Source organism: Cyanistes caeruleus, chromosome Z (assembly GCF_971803275.1).
Source record: "Cyanistes caeruleus chromosome Z, bCyaCae1.hap1.1, whole genome shotgun sequence".
Lineage (NCBI taxonomy): Eukaryota > Metazoa > Chordata > Aves > Passeriformes > Paridae > Cyanistes > Cyanistes caeruleus.
The window spans coordinates 71,092,745-71,115,983 of NC_141732.1; the positions used below are offsets into that span (position 1 = coordinate 71,092,745).

The 23,239-nt window shown below is 43.8% G+C and overlaps 1 long non-coding RNA gene across 1 annotated transcript; it reads right to left on the reverse strand.

The window, feature by feature from the left end:
• Nucleotides 1-13,205: 13,205 nt before the first annotated feature.
• On the reverse strand, nt 13,206-21,990 carry LOC147648564 (uncharacterized). Its single transcript, XR_015280316.1, has 2 exons — nt 21,946-21,990; nt 13,206-15,026 (listed from the first exon to the last, which is right to left on the reverse strand). It is a non-coding gene; the product is annotated as an uncharacterized LOC147648564 (long non-coding RNA).
• Between the last annotated feature and the right edge of the window lie 1,249 nt (nt 21,991-23,239).

A 23,239-nucleotide genomic window follows, 5' to 3' on the forward strand; every position in this document is an offset into this window, starting at 1 on the left:
GTACAAGAAAGAAATACTGGTTCTGACCTTGCAGACTTGAGATACAGATAAGAGGCATTTGGAATGTGAAGGGACTTAAAGTCTTATTGCAGCAAGGGGAGAATGTCACGAGCCACAGGATTTCAAGCTGGTTTTCTTTTCTGGGGGCTCAGTGCTACTCCCTGTAATGCAAGACCTCAGGGCAGAACTGCTCTGTGCAGTTGCAGCCTACAAAGGAGGGTGGTTGAGCACTGCAGAAAAAGCCTCATGCGATGAGTCTCTTCACAGCATCACCTCACCATCATCTTCAACACACAGACTGTCCAGTTCTGTTCATCTTTAATCTTTGCTTTTCACTTGCAGTAACCTGGGGAGTTATACTGGGACACTGACACACACAGTAATACTTTGGGATCTGAGTGTTCAAAAGCTTGCAAGAGGTAGAGCAGGAACAACCACAGCAGATTTTAACTCTCTGGAGCCAGAAAGGTCATCATTTACCTGCTCCCTAAGAAGAACCTGTGCTGGCACTCACAATAATGTATATTAAAGAAATATAAAAGTAACCTAACTTTGGAGAATAGAATTGAAAAGGAGGAAGATGTATATGCCAGGCTCTGGATGGGTTTCCAATGGGTTCAAATGGGTTCAAATGGGTTCCATTTCTGCTGCATTCCGGCAGCATCAGGAGGCCCCAGGAGCTTCTGTATTTCAGGACTAAACATTTAATAGTGCAGTTGCATGTACTGATGATTTGACTACTACACACAGTGGGTCCCCATCCTCAAATATCAGCCCTTCCATTGGCTCTGTTCCCAAATGCCAAGGGGGGTCCAGCCTGCCTGAGTCTGAGCATACATGGCACAGCACTCACGGAACTGAGAGGCTTCTGACTGACCCCATGAAGGCCACCTTTGGGGAGCTCTTGGGGGCAACGTCTGAGTTTTGCACAGCTGTGTACCTGGCTCGAGAAGTGAAGCTATCTTATAGCTGCCAAATAAATTCAGACATATCAGACCCCCAAACTCAACCAGCCTAGAAGTGAAACAAGTCCCTGGATGGGGCAGGGATGAGTTAGATTCAGACCCAAGCAGGGACTTCTGCCAGTCATGTTCAATCCAGAAAGCAGACATATCACTGGTCAAGGAGCTGACCAATCCATTCTCTAGACCTGGAAGTTTTGAACCAGCTATAAAAGTAGGTTCTGAACAATAAAACAGGCTGTTTGTCTGATGACCAAGAGGACTCAAGTCGTGGTTTCTGTCTCCCACCCATGACCAGCATGTAACACATGGTATCTTACCTGAGGACACAGCCGTTCCCGCAAGCAGAGCAGAGGGGAGAGAGAGGACAGGGTGTGCAGAGCCCATCCAAAACAGCAAAAAGCTGGAAAAAACAGGCAAGGAGAGCCTGACCTACAGCAAAAGAGCTGGAAAAAACAAAGGTGAGTAGAGCCCAAGCTACAGCGAAAAGTTGAAAATAAAAAGCATGTGGAAAAATGCCGTCTAAAATTTACAGCGAGGAGAGCTGTTTGTGGTGAAAAACCACACAAAATCCAGAATAATTTTTTTTGGACTTAGCTTTAAAAGTAGAAGAAAACAATCATCAGAGCCATGGGAGGATGGATATCAGTGCAACAACACCTAGTTTTGAAGGTATTTTCTTGTTGTAAAAGAAGTTATTTTATTTTACGAGAATGGAGGTAGAAGATGATAAAGATGGCTTTAATAATGTGGGCTAAGGACCACAGATTGGACACAACCAAAGAGGCTGCCCTTGATATAGATAAATGGGAACAAACAGCCTCCACAGGCAATGAAAGCACAATAAAGTTATAAAGCCCTGGAAATTTATTTTGGACTGAAATAACGAGCTAACTGGGCACTGAAGGAGATAGTGGGAGGTTTGGGCACCCTTCCAAGCCCACGGAGGGGGAAGCAGGATGAAATGGCTGCTGCATGGGGCTGTGCCGCCCTGAATGTGCCCCTTGCCCCAGAACCACTTTTTAGTGAGCTGTTTCCCACAACCCTACCATGGCACAGTGCACAAGTGGCTAGCGGTACCACAGCGGGCCAACAGACAGCGGCATGTGGCAATGAGCCAAACTGCACAATCCCACCGCGTGGCTGGATCCCGCTGGACAGTGGTGCACGGCGGGGCGGCAGAGCCCCGAGCTGCGCCGATGCTGCTGCAGGCAGGGGAACCACGACATGCAGCGAAGGCATGGCTGCGCCAAGGAGGTGCTGCGAGGCGCCAGAGCATCCAGCAGCCGCCCTAAGCACGCTGAGCTGCCGCCAGGCGTCGGAGAACGCCGCCATTTTGGCACCGTAGCCCATGGCCACGAGGCAGCTCCATGCGGCTCCGGGGACCGCCCACTGCCACCAGAGCCACCCACACCCCTCAGCGCCATGGAAACGCCTGGAGCGGCCCTGCCCAGAGCTGATTGGCTCAGCCCAGAAACCACGCCCACAGTCCCGCCTCTGCTGGCCACGCCCACCTGCCGCTGCAGTGTGAGGGCAGGGCCTGAGATGACGTCACTTCGAGTCCCTGGATTTTGTCCCTGTGTCATACCTGGAAGTACACCGGAAGCAGGAAGTTACATCCTGGCACCAGGCCCCAGGCCCAGCCCCGCACCCACCGCTGCCACAGCCTCAACGCCTCTGCAGCCAAGGCTCCAACAGCCCCAAGGAACCACACCGCTGATGGAAACACGAGATCCCTTCGGACACAACCAAAGTCTTCAACCTACCACCAGCCCCAGAGAGCAAGTCCCTGCACCCCTGCCAACAGCAGCTCCAACCTCATTGATATTCCAAGCAGAAACCATCCCCACTCGAGATCTGGTAATATTATGGATGGAGATAAAACAAAAGGCGATTGAAAGCCGGGATATAGAGGGGGCTTATCTGATTTCTGCACCCATGTCTTTACCATCACAAGAGGGCTGGCAGCAGGGAGGGGGAATAATTGGAGCATTCCCAGTTTGCAATGGCACAACACCTGACAAATATGTACCCTTTAACTGGCAAATCCTTTCAGAGCTACGCCAGCTGGCTGCTAAATACAGACTAGGGTCGCCTGCTGTTGCGAATATGCTTCAATTTATAACTGCTAATTAATTAGCTCCCTATGATACGAAGCACGACGCAAAATTAATCTGTACTCCATATGATGTTTAAAACAGCCTGGAGATCCTATGCAGAGAACTGGACATTGAAAAATTAAAGAGCTTCACAGCATGATCCATGTTTTGGGGCAGGGATACCTCAACTCATGGGAGTTGTACCCCATGGAAGATCCACAAACCGAAGCTCACTTGAACTCCTCAGTACTATCCCAAGTGAAGAACTTAGCAATGCAGCCTCTAACAAAAATTACAAACTTGTCTGTGCCAACCCAAAGCTATTCAAGACAAAACTCCAACAAATTATATAAGCAATTCATAGAACGTTTGCAGGATGCTATGGAAAGGCAGATCACAAGCAGTGAAGCAAGGGGTAAATTAATGCTACAATTGGCACGAGATAATGAAAACCAAAACTGTAGTAAAATTATAGATGCATTGCCTAAAGAGAATCCATCTCTAGAGGATATGATAAATGCATGTGCTAATGTTGGGACTGGATCTCATAACATGGGTATGTTAGCTATTATAGCTAATGCTATTACAGCTGCTGTTACACTACACCCCATTGCTACAGGTGTGGACAACAAGGCCAGGTGAAGGTAAACTGTCCCCACAGACCCATTCCACAGGGGTCATCTCAAGGACAAAGAAGTGGTAATGCAAGCTGCAACTGATGTGGGAGAGTCAGACATATGGCCAAGGTATGCTGGTCTAAATCTCATGTTAGCGGACAATTTCTCAAAGAGCAGGGAAACAGGAAGCCCGGTATGAAGGGGAAACATGTGACAACACAGGTATTTTCCCACCCTCCAGGACAAGCCTGCATGACCAGCTCACAGCAAAGACAAGAGGATCAGCTGGTATGGATATTTCCACCTCAGTCCCAATAACCATAAAATCTTTACAGGTACATAAAGTCCCTCTCGAGGCCCAGGGGCCCATAGGGCCATAGGGAAAGGACTGAGTGCACTGCTAATAGGGAGATCCAGTGCAACTTTACAAGATACCTTGGTGCACCCAGATGTTATCAACACTGATTCTACAGGACAAATACAAGCCATGGTGTCAACCCCTACTGTCCCTGTGACTATCCCTGCTGAGACCCGAATTACATGACTTACTCCTTTTTAGTCTTCTGTCCCCAGATGCTATGGAGTGAGGAGACCAAGGCTTCGGATCAACAGGACATCCCCAAATGTATTAGACTCAGGTCATGGGTGATCAAAGACCAGCGCTGGTGAGGCCACACCTTGAGCTCTGTGTCCAGTTCTGGGCCCCTCAGTTCAGGAAGGATGTTGAGACACTTGAGTGTATCCAGAGGAGGCAACGAGGCTGGTGAGGGGCTTGGAACACAAACCCTGTGAGGAATAATTGAGGGAGCTGGGGGTGTTTAGCCTGGAGAAAAGGAGACTCAGAGGTGACCTTATCACTCTCTACAACCTCCTGAGAGGTGGCTGTGGGCAGGTGGGGGTCAGCCTCTTTCACCAAACAGCAACCAACAGAACGAGAGGACACAGCCTCAAGTTGTACCAAGGGAAATTTAGGTTGGATGTTAGGAAAAAGTTCTTCATGGAAAGAGTCATAAAATACTGGAATGGTCTGCCTGGGGAGGTGGTGGAGTCACTATCCCTGGATGTGTTTAAAAAAAGACTGGATATGGCACTCAGTGACATGGTTTAGTTGAGGTGTTAGGGCATCGGTTGGACTCGATGATCTTGAAGGTCTCATCCACCCCAGTGATTCTGTGATCTGTGATTCTGTGGAAGACCCAGTGTGGTTTGTATTGTTACGATGCCTAAGGCGAGGCCCTCGCAGCTAAAAGTGAGTGGCATGATTGACACAGGGGCAGATGTCACCATCATCTCATCAATACATGGCCTTCATCCTGGCCTACCACACCTGCAGGATCTGCTATTGCTGGCCTCAGAGGGACCACACAGAGCTGCTTGAGTAGCAACCCCGTCTTGATCAAAAATCCAGAAGCCCAAACAGCTACAATTTGACCTTATATCACTGCAGCACCACTGAATGTGGGGGAGGGATATTCTGTCTGCATGAGGAGTCTGGGTGATAACAGATTTTTGACTTAGTAGCTCAAAGACAATAATTTTTAATTGTACACCAAGATGTAAACTTTAAAACCTAACTGAAACAAATGTTTCCTCTGGTAGTTTTCAATTGCTTTGTTTATAACAAAAAGGTAAATAGTAATTTCAAAGGAGTTGCATACATATATATATATATGGTAAAGTTATAGTTATTTACAAGTTTTATATATATCATTAGTTATTTAGCTAAGGATAGATAACAAAGCCAGATGTTTTATGAGTTATTACCGAAAAATTCCTTTTGAAGAAATGGTAGGGAAGCCTTCCCAGTCTGGGTCTTAGTTCTGGCCAAACCTGTGACCTTAACTGGGAGGGGAAAATATGCTATCAAACCCAGGTGTTTCTGTGCTAAAAATGAAAGCAAATCACTTTGACTAGCTGATTCGGCTTTGCAAAAGCTGAACCCCTTTCCTTGGAGATAAACATGGAGGCTTTGTCCAGAAGAAGCCTTTCAAGTCCTCATTGCAAAAAGGACACTCCTCAGCAATGGCAGACACTGGGCGATAGTAAAGCATATAAGCAGTTGTAAGTTCCACCTTGTTAATTTTGTTCAAAGGTCCATGTTTTGTTCCTGTTGTAGTTGTTGAAACAAGGAAGGGAGAGGAAGTATGGGGTGCACACCTCCCCCCTCAAAAGTCTTGGGTACTCTTATGTTCTCATCTCTTTCTCATGTTTTTCCATAAATTCACAACGTAACCTAGCAAGCCAACAACTTGTTGGAAACAGAAGATTGATAATGGTGGGGCAGTCTGCCCATCACCCTACTCGAACTCTGAAACTCAAATATCTTGAAGACATCTGTGGTACAATTATGTGTGTTTTTAATTGAAATAGTTTTGAGTTGAATTGTTTATTGTTTATAGTGTTAAGTTATAACTTTGTAACTTCCAAGCAGTTAACCTGTGACATGCTAGCCTGAAGTATCATGATATTGGTGGTTTAGCCTGACAGCTCCTAAACCTGAATGCTGCATCTCCAGTGGTACATGGAGCACACCCCTGGCTGGAGGAGCTAGGTTTGTCAAATTGAGTAGAAAAGCCTCATTCAAACTAGACTCGTGCTAGCTTTGTCTTCTTGTCTGCAAGGTGCCTGCAGGGAAGATAACAAAGAACATTTTTATATTTTTTTGATATAATGGGAAGGGTTATTTGTCACCATGGCAGCTAGCTTATAGCTGCCAAATAAATTTGGCCATATCAGACCCCCAAACCTCAACCAGCCCAGAAGTGAAACAAGTTCCCGGACAGGGCAGGGATGAGTTGGACTGAGACCCAAGCAGGGACTTCTGCCAGTCATGTTCAATCCAGAAAGCAGACATATCACTGGTCAAGGAGCAGAGTGGTGCTAAAACCTTGACCAATCCATTCTCTAGATTAGAGAGTTTTGAACCAACTAGAAGAGTAGGTTCCAAACAATAAAACAGGCTCTCTGACAAACAAGAAGACTCAAGTTGTGGTTTCTGTCTCCCACCCATGACAGGCATGTAACAAATGTACCTGCTGCTGGGGACATAGGAAGACTTGCTGCTTCCCTGCCTTCTGCGGGCACAGCAGCCCTGTATCCACCTGATGGGAAAGCCACCATTCCTGTAGAGTCACTTGTATTTTCAGAGCAATGGAATTGCCACAATGTGGGCCACTGAGGCCATTTCCAAGCAGTGACTCAGTTTCAGACAAGTTTTTTCCTGGCCTGCTTCCTGTTTTCCCACTCTCCTCAAAGCCAAATTTGCCTCCTGCATTAGGAGAACTGGAGAGAGTTTTCTTCCTGCTCCCAAAGTGCAATTCACTGTCTTTCACCACGCCATTCTGGCCCTTGACAGCTTCTTGTGCATTCTATTCTCCCTCAGATGCATTCATGTAAAACAGGCTTTCAGTAAATGTCAAGGTAAGAAATACCTGACTTTCAACATGTTACTCTGTGGTACAATACCTGGGGGTCCCTGCATGTAATTGATGTTTGTCTCCTTTTCCCATGAGGCCATGCTGGTTTTGCCATCTACACCTGGCTGCAGCTTCTCAGCAGCTTCTGCCCAAGGTTTTTGCTCTTGGTTGCTTGGTTTGAGCACTTCATCTTCCAGCTGAGGAGGTATAACCTTATCCTTTCTACTTTCCAAGACTTCACTACTCATATCCCTAACAACTTCATCTAATTAGATTGGCTTAGAATGGAGGCTGGATTAAGTGGCCTTTAGAGGTACCTTCAAATTTAAATCACCTTTCAATTGTGGTGCCTGCAACAGGGATACAAGACTAGGAGTAAATCAAAGTGGATGATCAAGAATGAGGTTAAACATGCAGTAGAGGAGTGTGAGACACCCCTGAGGTGCAAGACAAGGCTGGCAGCTGGGCAATGGAACCACCTGAGAAAGGTTCAACAAGCTGTTTGGTGCCAAGAAGGTTGAGGACAATCTATGATGTTGATCGTCCCCTCAGTACCAAACAGAAAGCAGATAAAGCAATCCAAGCATTTGAAGAAATCACCTGAGCAGAACTGCAGAATTTGGGAAAAGAAATCTAGAACTTTACCTTTAGTAAGGGCAATTTACATCATCAGGATGGGTTACAAATTTAACACTGTGCTTATAAAGATCAGGGACTTCTTTATTTTTCTTGGATGAAAACAGAACAGCAGTTCCATGGAGAACAAAAATGTTAATATGTATTAAACACGGCACAGTCTCTGCATACACAGCACCCTATCAATACAGGAGACAATTAGACAGGCATGGGTAAGGATTTCAATACAGTTGATTTAATTATTTTGTATTTTGACCAGCACAGATTAAAGGTATTTATTTCCTTTCCTTACCAAGTAAAGAAATGCAGATCTACCATTATCAAGTCTAGAAGAGAAGGAACTACTGAGGTAAGGTAAGGTTCATGCTGATTTTGGATGAAGACAGGGTGCAAAACCCATGAGTGACTTCATTAAGAAAATAAAGATTTACAAAAGAATTTACCAATACATAGGCAACAAGGGGAAGAGTGCAGTTATATTTCCAGGGCCAATTGGGCATGGGACATGGGGAGATTTTATGTGAAGGCTTTTTGTTTTCTTTCTAACAAGATGTGATTCTATGAGTGGAAATCATGTTTACGATCCTTTTCATAAGCCTTTAAAGCCACTTGTTGTGTTGGACAATAAGTGGGTTCTTGGCAAAAAAGTAACAAAGGAAGAAGCCTAACAATCATTAGAACAGTGCCATAAGAGTATATGTTGTGTGATCCAGAAAAAGGTGATTTCATCTTTGAGGGATACAAGTGAGGTCCAATGCTCTGCCCTCTCACTGAGGGTAGGGAATGGAGAGCCACACAGCAGCAAGGGCCCGAGGGTTACTGATGTACTAGAAACCACAGAAGCACCTGTGAATGGTCCCTTAGGAATTAGAACTTCTTCCCACAAAAAGGCTGTGGGATCAATATCCCAACTGAATACATTTACACCAATACATGCAATGTGGCCAAAAAACAGGAGGAGCTGGAAGCCCAGGAAGCTGGACATCTTGCAAGGAAGAAATCCTAAAGGTACAGAAACATCCCCATGTGCTGGAAGTTGAGCCAGCAGGGAAAAGACTGGCCTGGCTGGACAGAGAGTTTTGGCTGACAGTCAGGGAAAAAGGAGAGTTCATGACTAGAAGGGGCAGGTGACTCAAGATATTGTGAAATTATGCAGGGAGAAAATTAGAAGGGCCAGAACCCAACTACAACTGAATCTGGCTACTGCTGTTAAAGACAAAAAAAAGATGTTTCTATAAATACATACAGCATCAAAAGGAGAACTTATATCCATTTTTGGAGATGGTGGAAACATAACGACAAAGGATAATATCAGGATATTGAGCGAGACAGGACCACTGGGAGACATCTTAAATCATGATTTATTACTCCTCTTCCACAGTCTCATGAAGGAGTGAGAATGTCTTCACCGTATTTGCCAGATGTTTGTGGTCAGTGGTAACAAGACCACAAGTTACAAGGTCTCTTTAAAGGTTAATTAGCCAATAAACTACTGGCATAAAGAATGTTTCTACTTCCACACCAATAGTTAATTATTTTGTCTTACACATCTTTGCCACAATGCAGACTTTCTTAATCCATCATATAATGACTCACAAAACTACTTGCTACACCTTAATACTTCTTATTATCTTTATAATTTAATTATATATCTTAACTTTAAAACCTTAAAACTTTTCAGTACCTAACTTGATGTTTTTCTATTTAACCTTAAACCCACATTCTTGCTCATGGTCTCTAAATCTGGAGGCCTTTTCCAAGGTCTCAGGTGAAACCCTCTATTCATTTCTGTGTTTGGAGCTGCATGCACAAGATTTTGGGAATTTTCTGTGCATTGAATTCCCACAGGATAAGAAAGGCTGAGGTGCTTTATGCCTTCTTTGCCTCAGTCTATAATAGTAACACCAGTTCTTGGGGTACACAGCCCTGGGAGCTGGAAAACAGCAGTGGGGAACAGAATGAAGCCCCATGACCAAAGGGAGATGGTGACCTGCTGCACCACTTGGATGCACACAGGTCTGTGGGCCAGATGGGATCCAGCCAAGGGCACTGAGGGAGCTGGTGGAAGTGCCCACCAGACCACTGGGTGGTGGCCTAGAAAGTGGTGGTGGATGAAGTTAAATCCAGTTGGCAGCCAGTCACTGGTGGTATCCCGCAGTGGTAAGTATTAAGGTCAGTCCTTTTGTGTTCTCTTTATTGCTGATCCAGATGAGGGGATTGAGAGCAGCCTCAGCCAGTTCACAGATGGCACCAAGCTGTGTGGGAGTGCTGATCCTCTGGAAGGCAGGAAGGCTCTGCAGAGGGATCTGCACAGGCTGGATCCATGGGCTGAGGCCAGTTGTGTGAGGCTCAACCAGGCCAAGTGCTGGGTCCTGCCCTTGGGTCACAGGAGCTCCCTGCAGCTCCAGGCTGGGACAGAGTGGCTGGAAAGCTGCCCAGTGGGAAAGGCCCTGGGGGTGCTGGTCAACAGTGGCTGAACATGAGCCAGTGTGTGCCCAGGTGGCCAAGAAGGCCAAGGACATCCTGAATGTATCAGCAATGATGGGGCCAGCAGGACCAGGGCAGTGACTGTCCTGTGAGGGCCACACCTGAATCCTGTGTTCAGGTCTGGGTCCCTCACTGCAAAAAAGACACTGAGGTGCTGGAGTGATTCCAGAGAAGGACAGCTGAGCTGGGGAAGGGTCTGGAGCACAAGTCCTCCCCTGCAGCTGAGGGAGCTGGGGGTGTTTATCCTGGAGAAAAGGAGGCTCGGGAGGGACTTTGTCACTCTCTACAAATGACCTGAAAAGAGGGTGTAGACAGCTGGGGGTTGGTCTCTTCTCCCAGGTAAACAAGCAAAAGAACAAAAGGAAATGGGCTCAGTTTCTGTCAGGAGTTGTTTAGATCAGACATTAGGAAAAGGTTGTTTTCTAATATGCTTGTCAAACATTAGAACAGGGTGCCCAGGGAAGTGGCAGAGTCACCATCTCTGGAGGAGTTTAGAAGTTGTGACAGAAACAGACTAGAAGTGGCACTGAGGGGCATGGCTAAGTGGTGGAGTTGGCAGTGGTGCACTTCATGATCTAAAGTTCTTTTCCAACCTAAACGATTCAGTGACTCCATGATTTTAAGCAACAATTGCAAGCAGAAACCATCTGCACTGACAGCTATATTAATTCATCTGAACTTGGATGGAGTGAGGGACATCAGACCTTTAACTTCAATTCAAGTTACTTTCCAAAATCAACATTCACCAAAGTCTTGTTGAAATGAGCAGGCACAGAGCCAGGATTGCACATTCATACCACTATGTTCAGCTCCTATTGAAGCTAAAGCAAGGTCTGCCATTAGCTGGAGTTGGGTTTTTTTTGCACACAGCTGATGTCTGGTGAGATTTGGGAATGGTATTTGAAACCTGATGACTCTGAATCTGTTTGATTTATTATATCATTAACTTATGTTTTTTCATGCTTTTGAGATCTAGTTGTGATAGCTGACAAATCTGTTTTGCTTCCCCATTTCACATCCAGCTTTTAGATGCTTAATTTTACTCAAGTATAATCACAGTATATATTAACTGAGACAGTCTCATGCTTGAAATTCATTCTGGATCTCACCCTTCCCAGAAAAGGCATGTGATGGACTGGTTTCTGCAGCTATTTTCTTACATCAAGCTGCACAAACTGCACATGGGGCTCCAAAATCAGGTACCTCTTCATTGTTGGATATGTATCAGCAAGGCCAGTCTTGTGGCTGTCCAGCTGGCACGTGTTCCTACCTGTCTCTCTTATTCCAGCATTTAGTGATCCAGACCATGGGGTTCTGGGCTGTACCTTGGCAGTCTTTGTGCCTTGCCTGCTGACATCTCACCAGCCTTGCCAGAAGCTGTTTCAGGGAACATAAAGCAAGACTGTCTTGCTTTGTCTTGCTATGTCTGTCCACCCCAAAGGCTGGCACGAAGCATCCCAGCCCTTCCAAAACCTTGCGTGCTGCACACAGGGAACCACAATACATACTCCAGTACCTTGTGATCCACTGTACTTTCCATTGCTTTCACAGGATTATAAGGAACTGAAGCTTCATTAAAAGCTCGTAACTGAGCTTCCTATTTCTTTGCTGTTTTCCTCAAGGGCTCACACATTTCAATGCATTTTGCTCACAGACTGTGAGGGACTGGGGTGAGAAAGAGGGAGGAGTGAGGTACTTTCCTCCTTTTCCAAAACTGTAGCCACATCAAAACATACCATATTTTTTATGGCAGAAATTGCATTTGTCACAACCCAGGAAAAATCCCTTTGCACGCTGCCGTTTCCCCTCGTGGTAATGCTGCTGAAAGCCTCTTCTCCACACTGTGGCTCTATGTGTCACATTCCTCCTCTCTGAGCAGCACCGTGGGTCTGTCCCAAATCACACTCCTTGGTCATCACCCCAGGGCTGTGGATTGCTTCGGCAGGGCAGATGCACCATGCAGGTCAGGACAACTTGGCTGACTGTCCTGCTCCAGACTGCAGTGTTCATTCACAGATCCAAATGGCAGGGATGTCCGTGCACAGCCCTCATCTGCTGATTTGCTTTGCCTGAGTTATTTTCTCTCATTCCTAAGTAAACAACCCATCCTGCTTCAAACAGCCACCTGTGGTCCTAGCTTTGCTTCTTTTATACCCTTGTTTTACACCTGTCTTTGGTTAGCAACGCCACTCTGCATCATTGAAGTCATGACTTCTCACATCTTTTCTCTGCAAGCTTCACCCACTTTTTTCAGCTAGTTTAACCCCAGGTTGTGTTGGTTATGTGATTTTCATAATGCCCAGCAGTTTCTCTCATTGCTACTTTGTTAGTTGCCCTCTGGTGGATTCTTCATTAACAGAAATCCAGGCACATGCATAGAATTAATATTCATTGTTGGCAATGGTTCTGACCTAAGCAGGAGGTTAGACTGGATCTTTGGGTTACATAGGAGTCTCCACACCATTATTTCTATGATTCCTGCATGACACAGCACCTGCAAGGGTGCTTTCTGTCACTCTGTGTGTGGCACCTCTGAACTATTACATTGTATAGTCCTTGCATTACAACTTTGTGCGGAGTCTCTGCATTATTAGGCCTACTTGTTCATGCTCAGAAAAAGACCTTCAAAGGAACCAAAATAGTGTAGGATTTCAATGAAAAAGGATGTTCTACTAGAACTCAGCCACACTGACAACCTGTCTGCCAGGGCATAGATTTAACAACACTCCTCCATCACTTGATCACGCGATGCAAAACTTCCAGCAGGCTGTGTCCTTTCAGGCCATCACATAGTTATTTTGTTGTTGGTTCCAGGCTGGAGAGCCAGTGGAATGCATTCTTGCAAAGCCTAATCTTTAAACCATTGAGATTTGTACAAAGTGTTGGATCAGTTCTGCATCCTAATTCCAGAAATGGGCAGATGGCAGCGAGCGGAGCATATTCTAAGAGAACATATTGGAATGTCATAAGAAGCAATAATGAGTAAAATTTGTTTTCATAGTGAAACATTTAATATGCATGACATACACTGCACAATTACTCACATTCTTAAAATGAAATGGATAAATGTTTCCAGCAGGCATCATCTTCCAACAATTCTTTCAAGTTGATGCCAAAGGAAAAAAAAGTAAAAAAGCAGCTAGTAAAATTTCTGTACAGAACATACCAATATTGTCTCCAAAGCTATCAGACATGTTTTCATGAAGATTAAAGTCAGGTTAAAAGAGAGGCATCCAAAATATATTTTTTCTAAGGGTGGGGATAAGTAAGTGAATCACGTAGGACCACTGTTTCACGTAATGTTTCACGTATTCTGTTTCCAGTAGAAAAAGGCTGTGGATGAGTTTGAGTTCCAAACCATATTTATCTGTATTTACAATTCTAATTTGGCTTAAGCTAGGTTCAGATCTGATCAAATATCCCACTAGATGTGACTCCCAAATGGGTGAATGTTTGCAGAGGAGTATAAAACTCTTAATGGTGTTTTCTGTTAGTGTAGCTGGCAACACCAAAATCTGTCCACATTTAAACAAGGTGCTTCCACCCCAGGTTTGCAGAACCAAAAGCAAAAAAGAAGATGATCTACTTTCTGAATTCCTTTATATTACTAGTCCCATCCTTCTTGCACACAAATCACTCGAAGCAATCCCAAACACTGTCTAGTCAATGTCTACCCATCTTTCAAGTTCCTTTATCTGTCTCTTCAGCTGCTATCTGTGCAATTCTTTCCAAGCAGTTTTAGAAAATGCACTCCAATCTTTTTTTGCTTTAGGAGGTTGGTGCTAACTTTACACTAAAATAATCTGTTGTTATTACCCCACCCCTACATCTGTCTCCTTCTCTGTCTAACCAATATTTTATCATTTCTTGCTTGTCTAAAAAATGCCTAGCACATGCCAGATGCTGACACAAATAAATAATAATGTTCAGTTTGCAGGCTGGGACCTTATCTAGGTTTTACAAGAGAAAACAAGACTTTAGCTGTTGCCCACTATTACTGATCTGCTTCTGAGCAGAGATTTCAGATGGCACCTTGGCAACATTGCACATAACCTCAACCAGGAACCTTCAAAATATGGGCCTGTAAATGCTGAAGTGATGAGTGCAGGGCAAGAATCACCAGCCAAGATTACAACAGGCCATCTTACAAATCAGCTGCCCTGGATACACACACAGCTATGCAAAACTGGACAGGGAGATCCAGCCTCAGGACTGGGCAGGTCTTGGGAACGGCAGGGATTGCAGCAATTTCAGCTCTCAGGTACGTGCATATGAAATGTTCACAGATTCTTTGTCATGCTCACTTTTCACAACTTTTTCAAGACTTCTGCTTGAAGCTGGTAATGTTCTTGCTTACTTCAGCTGCGGTTTTTCCTCTCTCATCTGCTCTATTACTTCATGTATTTTTTCCAAGACACTTTCCTTTCCTGTCTCTTCCTCTCGCATATTCTTAGTTTGCTCAGTCTTCTCATCATTTGAGATATCAGTCACAGTTGTTACCTATTGTTTGCAGCAGTAACATTGCTTGCCCACCCTTGTGGTTGGACACGAGTAAATACCATAGAATTTAGCCATCTTTCCTCCATCCACTGACCTTTTCCATCTCAGAGGCATGGACACTGACACAGCTACAGATTCAATTGCTTTGTCCTATTTTCCTTCCCTTGAGGAAGCACCTGCTGTGGGCACCAAGTGGTTTACAGGTTGCCACGTGGATTGGGTGTAGGTGATCTGGACAGTCTGGTTCTGTCACACACAAATGGATGCTGAAAACACCCACGCACAGGGCCTCATATCCTTCATCAAATCCTGCTTAGGAGAAATTAGTAGTTAATACATTGTTGAGATCAACAGTTAGAAGGTAGCTAGATATTGCCTGTGATACTAAATCATGGTTTTAAAAAAACGTTATCTCATGCTCTAAACTACTGGGCCAGACAATCTACCAGCTTTATTAGACAATTCTCAATGTGACAGATGATGTGCCAAAAGTATCAGAGTGAGTGAATGGTCTATAATTTTCCTTCAGCTTTTCTCTCTCTAAAATGATCTGCAACATTTCTACAGTGTTTTCTGGTGATTTCTCACTGGGTTACTCATTATGTGCTAAATTGCCAGGTAAGTGTGTGTGAAATGCTGACCCACTCCAGGAATGTACCTATGAGGAGTTGGAGCTGTAAAACCTCCCTGAACTACACTGTTCATGAGCAACAATGCTCTGTGCTGCAGCATTTCATCCCTAGTTGCTCCCAGAAAGAGCAGCAAAATGTTTAGACTCAAGTGACAATTGACAGTCTCTGCTGAAATCAAGTTCTGCTTGATCATTAAAAGAACACTACTTCATCATTAAAAGATTCTGAGATAACTTCACACAAAATATACAAAAAAAGTTAAGAACTTTGTATTCAGGCACTTTTGGTCAACTTGTTTCAGACCCCTTTGTCTTCTTTTGGTTTCTTAACTCTCTCAACTCTTCTTTCCTGCATATTTTTTTATTCTTTACACAGTCCAAATTCTTCAGACAGGGATTGTCTTTCATTTCATGTAAGGAATGTACCCACTGTGCCCTCAGTTCTCCAGCCTGAGGCCTCTAAACATAAAGAAATAAAAATATTATTACTTAGGATAATAGAATAATGAATTGTCCTTAGAAACCTCATTAATTCCATGTGCCCCACTGTGTGTCCTGTTTTTGTCCCCTCCTTTTGACCAATGACTGGGCATATGAAAGAAGATGCCTGATTCAGGGTTACCCTGCAGAGACTGGTTTGCTATTCTAACCAAGTTCTGGGAATAGCAGCACATTTTTCATCCTGGAGAAACAAGATACAATAATAAAGAATATTAATCAAATATTGTATTGTGTTCTCATCTTTGGTGAGCCTGAAACTATTTTCCACACTAAAAGAAAATAAATAATTAATAAAGAAAGCTCTCTTGTAAAGGAACACAAGCTGAAAAACATCCTATAAAGTTACAAAGTAAAATGCAGTGTGTTTTTATAATGGTCCATGAAATGCTTATAAATATTGTTTATTTTCAGTACCATGGACCTCTGAACATGCAATAGATGACAATGAAGTATCTGATTAATTTTTATAGCTATTTTTCTCTACAGAACCTGGTTGCATATTTTTTGAAGCACACCACATGCCAATTCTTCTCTGTTTGTCATAGTAACCACAGCCAAATGCCATCTCAGCTGAAAAAAGTGTCCTACAAAGATTGGAATGTATCAACTCAACTCAAAAAAATAAGGGATTGTAATGCCAGTGTGTTCACTGTTTTTGAAAGGAAAAGCATCATGTTTTAAAGCATTCAATACATGCAGGAAGCATACTTCAGGATGCCTCTCCTGGTGTTTTTTTCCCCTTATTGCACTGTAGACAACCCCATGTTATTTCCCCTTTTTTCCATATCCTAAGTGTAGTTTCCCCACTCTAGATACATTTCAGCACAATGGGAAAAATATTTTGTCCTGTGCAATGTGTAGTAATTTCCTCTGAAATGTCCTCTCACTGGAGAAAAAGAGCCTGTGTCTGCCAGGCAGCACGAAGTCCCATTTTCAGCAGTCATGCACAGCTCACAAGGCACTGCTTGGTTCAGAAACCACTCACCCAGGAGGAGAACTGGTGTTATCATGGGAAAGTAGCCTCCAGGTTGCCTCAAGAAAGACAGAGCAGCCCTCATGTCCCGCCCCAGCCAGAGGGAAACCTGCAAGTCTGGATGTTACAGCACCCTGGGTACACAGCTCTGGTTCAATTACTGGTCTCTGCATGAGACAGAATATAAATACACATATAAATTAGAAATTCTTACTATTATTACTCTGACTTCCAGGGAGGCTGAGCCCAAAACAAGCCCAAATAATCAGACATTTTAACCCTTGTCTTTAAGAACATTTAAAAGCCTAACTCTGGAGCTGGTGTGCTTCATCTTTTGATACATTAAGAGCCTACTCATTGAGCAACCTTAGATGGCTTCAGATGAGTTAAATTATCTGCTCTCCCAAAAAGAGAGAGTAGAACTGTTCTTCAGGATTTTACAGTACATTATAGCAAATATTTACATAAAAGATTTTAACAGCTACAGACAAAATACAAAATTCAGGGAAATGGGTTATCATCTCCTAAACCCCAGTTTTTGGCTTCTTGTATCTATATATTTAGCACAGGCTGCAAGGAAAAGAGTTTTGCTTTGCATGATGCATTTCTGCCATATTTTGTTAATAAGTTCTTAGCAGTTCACTGAATTCTGTGGAATCCCCTAATCTCTTACTTTTCTTTGTTGTTTGCTGCATAACACAGGCACATGGAGTGAAGAGATTCAGCTGCAATCTTAACGTCAGCCTGCTCTCCACCTGGGCTATTCTGGAGTGCTGGGGCTCAGCCTTGGCCAAACTTTTACTTGGAGGGTGGATGTGACCATTAAGGCAAAGTGGCAGCCTAATTGAAAGAGCAATAATGTTACAAAGTAAAAGGTAAACTCAGATGGAACGTGTAGAGGGTAATAGATTCATCTAAGTACCTAAAGAGTTGCAGCCCTCACCTTAACCAAAAAAAATGAGTATCAAGTGGTCTGCCATGAGATTGTTACTGAATTGTCTTTTGGAGGACTTGGTGGCTTTCTCAGGACGTCTCCTCAAAGCTGATCTGGGTCTCAAGGCCACCAGTGTGGCTCTGTCCCCTTTCACACAAGTTCCAGTTGGCCACTGAGCTGTGTGAGCTAGAAGCCCTCCAGTGACCATCGGCACAGGACAGAGCTCTGGGGCTTGAACAACTAAAAAGGGCAGAGAGCACCTTTTTTTGTGTAGTGATTAATCCTGCTGGAGCAAATTATGCCATTTGAAATGCTGCAATTACACTGCAGCTGAGGAAAGGGATCACTGTAAGTGTTCACTGTGAGTTTCACTGCTGGGGCTGGCAAGGTGTAGTTGAAGTGCAGCCTTGAAAGGTGGGTGAGCCCTGCACTGATCCAAAACTGCAGGCAGCAGTAGCTATTACCAGATACACAAGAGTTGTGCTAGTGCAACGTCACAGATCCAGTAAAATTCACATCATCTAACTGAGTTTGCACTGGGGGAGATGCCAAGACAAGGGAGACATCTGTGAGGCTCTCACCTTTAGCTGTAGCTAAGAAACAATTTCCTCTTCCATGACCTGTGCAGTAGCTCTGCATCTGTGCTGTCTTGCTAATTGGCAGGAGCCCTTGGAAAAAGATAGAACACAGACACTCCAACAACACAGAACAACATACTTTTTGGCAGGTCCCTCTTAACCAGACATGTCTAGGTCTGCAGGCAGCAGGTCTTCTGTGGCCAGTGGACATTTTGGAGAGTTGGAGCATGCACCTGGAGCAGCCCCAGCCCACTTGCTGCATTAGCAGAGATTCAGTCAGTCATCACTTGGAAATAACAACAATAGAGAAGCGGCTGGAAACACAGGTGCTGAGTGAGGGGTGACAGGAACTTCCACCACAGTCATAAATCTGGGGGGAGAAGCAGACACTCACCCCATCCCCAAAACTGATTTTTCCTAATGTGGCTCAAGCCAGGATTCAGTTGCTCATAGGCAGGGTACATGGTGGGAGCTGCCTGGCACATTGAAAGAGCTGACAGGGAAAACAAGTGTGAAGACGCAGTTTTCCAGAAAACCTCTTGCGCTTCTAAACTCTCCTCCCAAATACCATTCCTTTGTCTCTGCTTCTTCTGCACTGCCTCTTTCCACCTCTTTAATGGCAGGAGCCACCAAAGTGGGAGCAGAAGGAGTTGGTGGAAGAGCTGCAGCCTGAGCTCTCCTCCAGGACGGTGTCCCACCAAAAGGATGTTTCATCAACTGCTCTGCTTTCCTCTTTTGATAAATTTGAAGACGTGAACAAAGACCCTTCTCCACTTACCGTCATTCAGCAGGAAAGAGAAAGGATGGGAAAGGAAAACAAGCAGAACACTGCACATGAAATCTGAAATTTATTTGCACTGTTTAGAGGATTTGGGACTTTGAAGGTCACGAGTCTCTGCATCTCTGCGTGCTCTGGGATCACAGCCACACAGCAGGGCAGCCCCCCTGCTCCGGGCACAGTGTCACTGCTGCATCAACTGCACGTGTCAGTGCACCTGCAAGGGTGTCTGCAAACCCAGGAGAGTTGTTGGCAATGGTTCCAGAGTCTCTGCAGCTGGCAGGTTGGTGGGCTACCATTAGCCAGAATTGCTGTGCATGCATTGCTAATCTCATCTAAGTCTCATCTGCCTCTCTCCAGGCAAATGTGGCAGCCCATGCACAAGTAGCATGTGGTGGAGGGTGCATTGAAACATGTCTCAGATTTCTGGTTTCCTGGTTCATTGAGACAGATCTGGCTGGAGCATTCAGGTTTTGGTCACAAAGTTGGGGTCTTGCCCTGTGCAGATTTGAGATGTGACAAATGTGCACACCTACGTGTTAGAGTTCAAAAGTGCTTCTGCGTTCCTTGAGCCAAACACAACCTGAGAGCCTGGTCCCCCAAGAAGAAACAGGAAAGATAGTGAAGCCTGAGCTCAGGAATGAAAGGAAATTAGACTTGTCTGGGTTTCTTGCATGGGAATGCAATGCAATTCCAGTGCATTAGCTCTAGTCCCATCTACAAGGCAATGCCACACACTGAGGAGAGCCAAGAAAATGGTCTCAGCAACAGTGATGTGAGTCTGAAGTTTAATATTTACATTCTTCTGACAACTCAGATCACTCAGTATTTCAATTACTGTCCCTATGGTCTAATGATGACTCGTTAGCATGTATATGGGAACAAAGTACATTTTGTTGCATGCTCATATATATATGTGAAGTAGTTCACATGCTGGGCCTAAAAGTTAGGCCACACACAGTGTCAAGCACCAGAGAGCTACAGTCTCTGGGTAATTTATGTTAAATACAAAGAATAAAACCATGTTTTGAAGACAGTTTGGTAGAGTATGAAAGGCATATTGAAGGAAAGACAGCATTCAGGACTTCTGGCCCCTATCAGTGAGGAGTTGTTCTCATTCTCTTTTTTAGCACTAGTATTTTCTAAATAATTTGACATGTGCCACACAGCTAGTTATTGCCACATCAGACAGGCACAATGCAGCCACTACTTCAGAGAGCATAACGTTTTATCATGTACATGTGAGCCATAGAAAGGTGTTTGAATAAGTTTAACTTCTGATTAAGATCTAAGATTCCAAAATAAAAATCCATCTTGAATCTTTTCAGCTAGGGAAAAAACAAAACGATGGTCTGGACACAGTTAAAGTTCAATGTAACCTTTCCTAATGAAAGCTAAAAGCCACTAGAACAGCATTGCAGACAACCTTGTACCCTTGCAGACATTTTTCCAGAGAGCCTGGTTTACACTGCCCAAAGCAGCACTGAAGTCCAGAGAAAATAAAGTAACAACCCACGTGAGACACCATCAGTCTCTGACTCCAGAAGATTAATGTAGCCCGTAGAGATTACACTAAAAACTGCTGCAACTGAGAAAACAAGGTCTTGTTTCAGGAGTGTTTGACTGGAATAGCTGATCAGACACTGGCTTTGGCCTTTACCCCTGGAGCTGCAGCAGATTTTTTGGGAGTTTTTTGCTTATGTAAAGCAATAGGCTGAAATAGGACCTATTTTCAGAGAGAGAGAGACATAACACTTGCTGCCAGAAGATGAACAAACATCTTTGATCACTGAGGAGCTCCTGCAGCAATGCAGTGTGGGTCACTTAGGTACTGAGGAACTGGGCATGTTCAATGCAGCACTCCTGTGTGCTGACTTCGCTGATTTATATTAAGGGATAATATTATGAGCATCAGCAGGAAATCAAGGAATTGAAGATTCAGTTTTAGAAATGGAAAAATCTCTGATCCCATCAATTTTTACTTCGGAAAAAATTAAGAAAACAAATTGCCTTTCATTGCAAAGCAATAAATAGGATAAATCCTTCCACTGGGAAACACGCTCCAGACATAAAAATCTGCCAAAACTGTTCTTGATTCCTGTTTGTAGTGATGAACCAGATTTAAGTAGCCCATATCTAGGACTCAAAAAAGGCAAAATTAATCATATGTGAGTCAGTTACTTCACCAAACGTAACAGCAAATGAGGACTGTGATTTTCAAACCAGACTGCGAACTGAATGCTGGTTTCCCAGCAGGAGCCAGAAGGATTTTGGTGAAAAGGATCATGTGATAAGAGAGATGAAGATTAGCATTTCAGCCTCTGTGATTTATCTCATTGACCTACCCTTTTAAAACAGGGTAGAAGGTGTTATGTGGCTCATATTACACCAAAGTAATCTTTCTGAAAAAGTTGTTTTCTTTCTCATCCCCATTTGAGCCCACAACAGTTTCCCACAAACACAAGGTGTGCTAGGGGTCATTTACTGTGCAGAAGAAGCAATAAAAGAAAGCGCTCACTCCTTTCTCACAGGCATAAATATATTTCAAAAGATTGTGAGATGTCCAGATGCACACTTTTGTGAGGACAACAGAGCTTTACTCAGATATAAACAGTCCTGGGACTTTACTTTCCAGGTTACCCCATTCCTTCCAAAGGATTTCAGTCCCTTAACTTAGTCTAAGTGACATATTCAAAATATACTAAGATAAAACAGATTTTAGCCCTCATTCATATTCTTTAAACTGTTTGAATGTCAAGATGCAGTTTTAAAAACCAAGTAGAGCTGAACTATGCCTACACTGATTATCAAAAAGAGTGAGCTCACTCCTTACCCGATGCCCAGGTCCAAGCTCCTGCTCTTTCCTCTCAGCCTGCATGGCCATATAGACAGGAAGATATGCACTGAAATACCTGAATTCTAACCCATCCCACCCCCAAGGCCTAAAAAGAGAATCACCTGAAGCTGATCTTAACTCATGGTGCTTCACCTGTCTCTGGGCCACCCCTGCAGCCTGGGACGCCCCTGTTGATCCTGTAACAGCGGGCACACGCGGCTGTGGGACCGGCGCTCGCAGAGACAAGGGCAGAGAACACACAAGAGGTGAACTTGAATGAGAAAATGTATCACACCAGACTCAGAGAGCTAAGAAGATGCAAGAATGAGAGATCAAGATGCAAATTGACAGCAAGAACAGGTGAGGATGGGAACACGAAACAAAGGGAAATAATCTGCCCTGAGGACGGAGACAGAGAGCTCTGCACAGAAATGCAGTTTGCTGGATGCACAAGAAGCAGAAATGAAGAGAAGCAGTCAGCAAAACTGCTCACAGCAGAAGAGGTGAGGAAGAGCCAGAAAAAGCCATTTGCAGCAGATATAATTTACTAGTTAATAAAAGAAGTGAGAATGTGCTAAGCATTGAGTAACGCACTCCATACCTGTTAAATTCATTTATAGACAGAGAATTATATTCTCTGTGCTTCCTCAAAAGAATACACTGAAATATAGTAAGTATGGCTTAGTGCTTAAATTTTTAGTTTTGTCCAGAAGAATAGATTCTCCAGGGTATTTTGCTAATTAAGATTATGGCCTGACTGAGCCAATAAGATTGAAGTTAACAGGATTTTTGCCATTGAATACTCCTTATTGTTTGCTTTTGCTTTTGAAGACTAATGGCCAACAAAACCTTTTGAAGAAATATAGGAATATAAATAAAGTGGTGCTGAAACAAGAGGTTCTACCTCCAGGTTGATTGATTTAGGAAAGAATAGAAAATAATTTGTATTGTTGAGAGATAATAAAGATACTGCCACTTAGACTGATTTTTTTTCTCATTTTCCCTTAATTCAGGTTCACCATTTGGGACAAGTAACTTCACAGCTAAGAAAGTTCTCTTACTCAGCACACTCAAGAGTGAAAGATGTTGTCAGATCATATCTCCTATGGAAAACAGGTAGCAGAGCAGTTGTAGAAGGGCCGAAATAAAAATCAAACAAAGGTCTCTTCTAGGCCTTGGAGGAAATATTTTTGTGAGTTTATTTCCCCTGTGAACAGACTTGTTTAGTCTTAGTAATATTCAAATCTAGAAGAGAACTTACTACCATTGTCACACTAAATCTGTGTTTCCT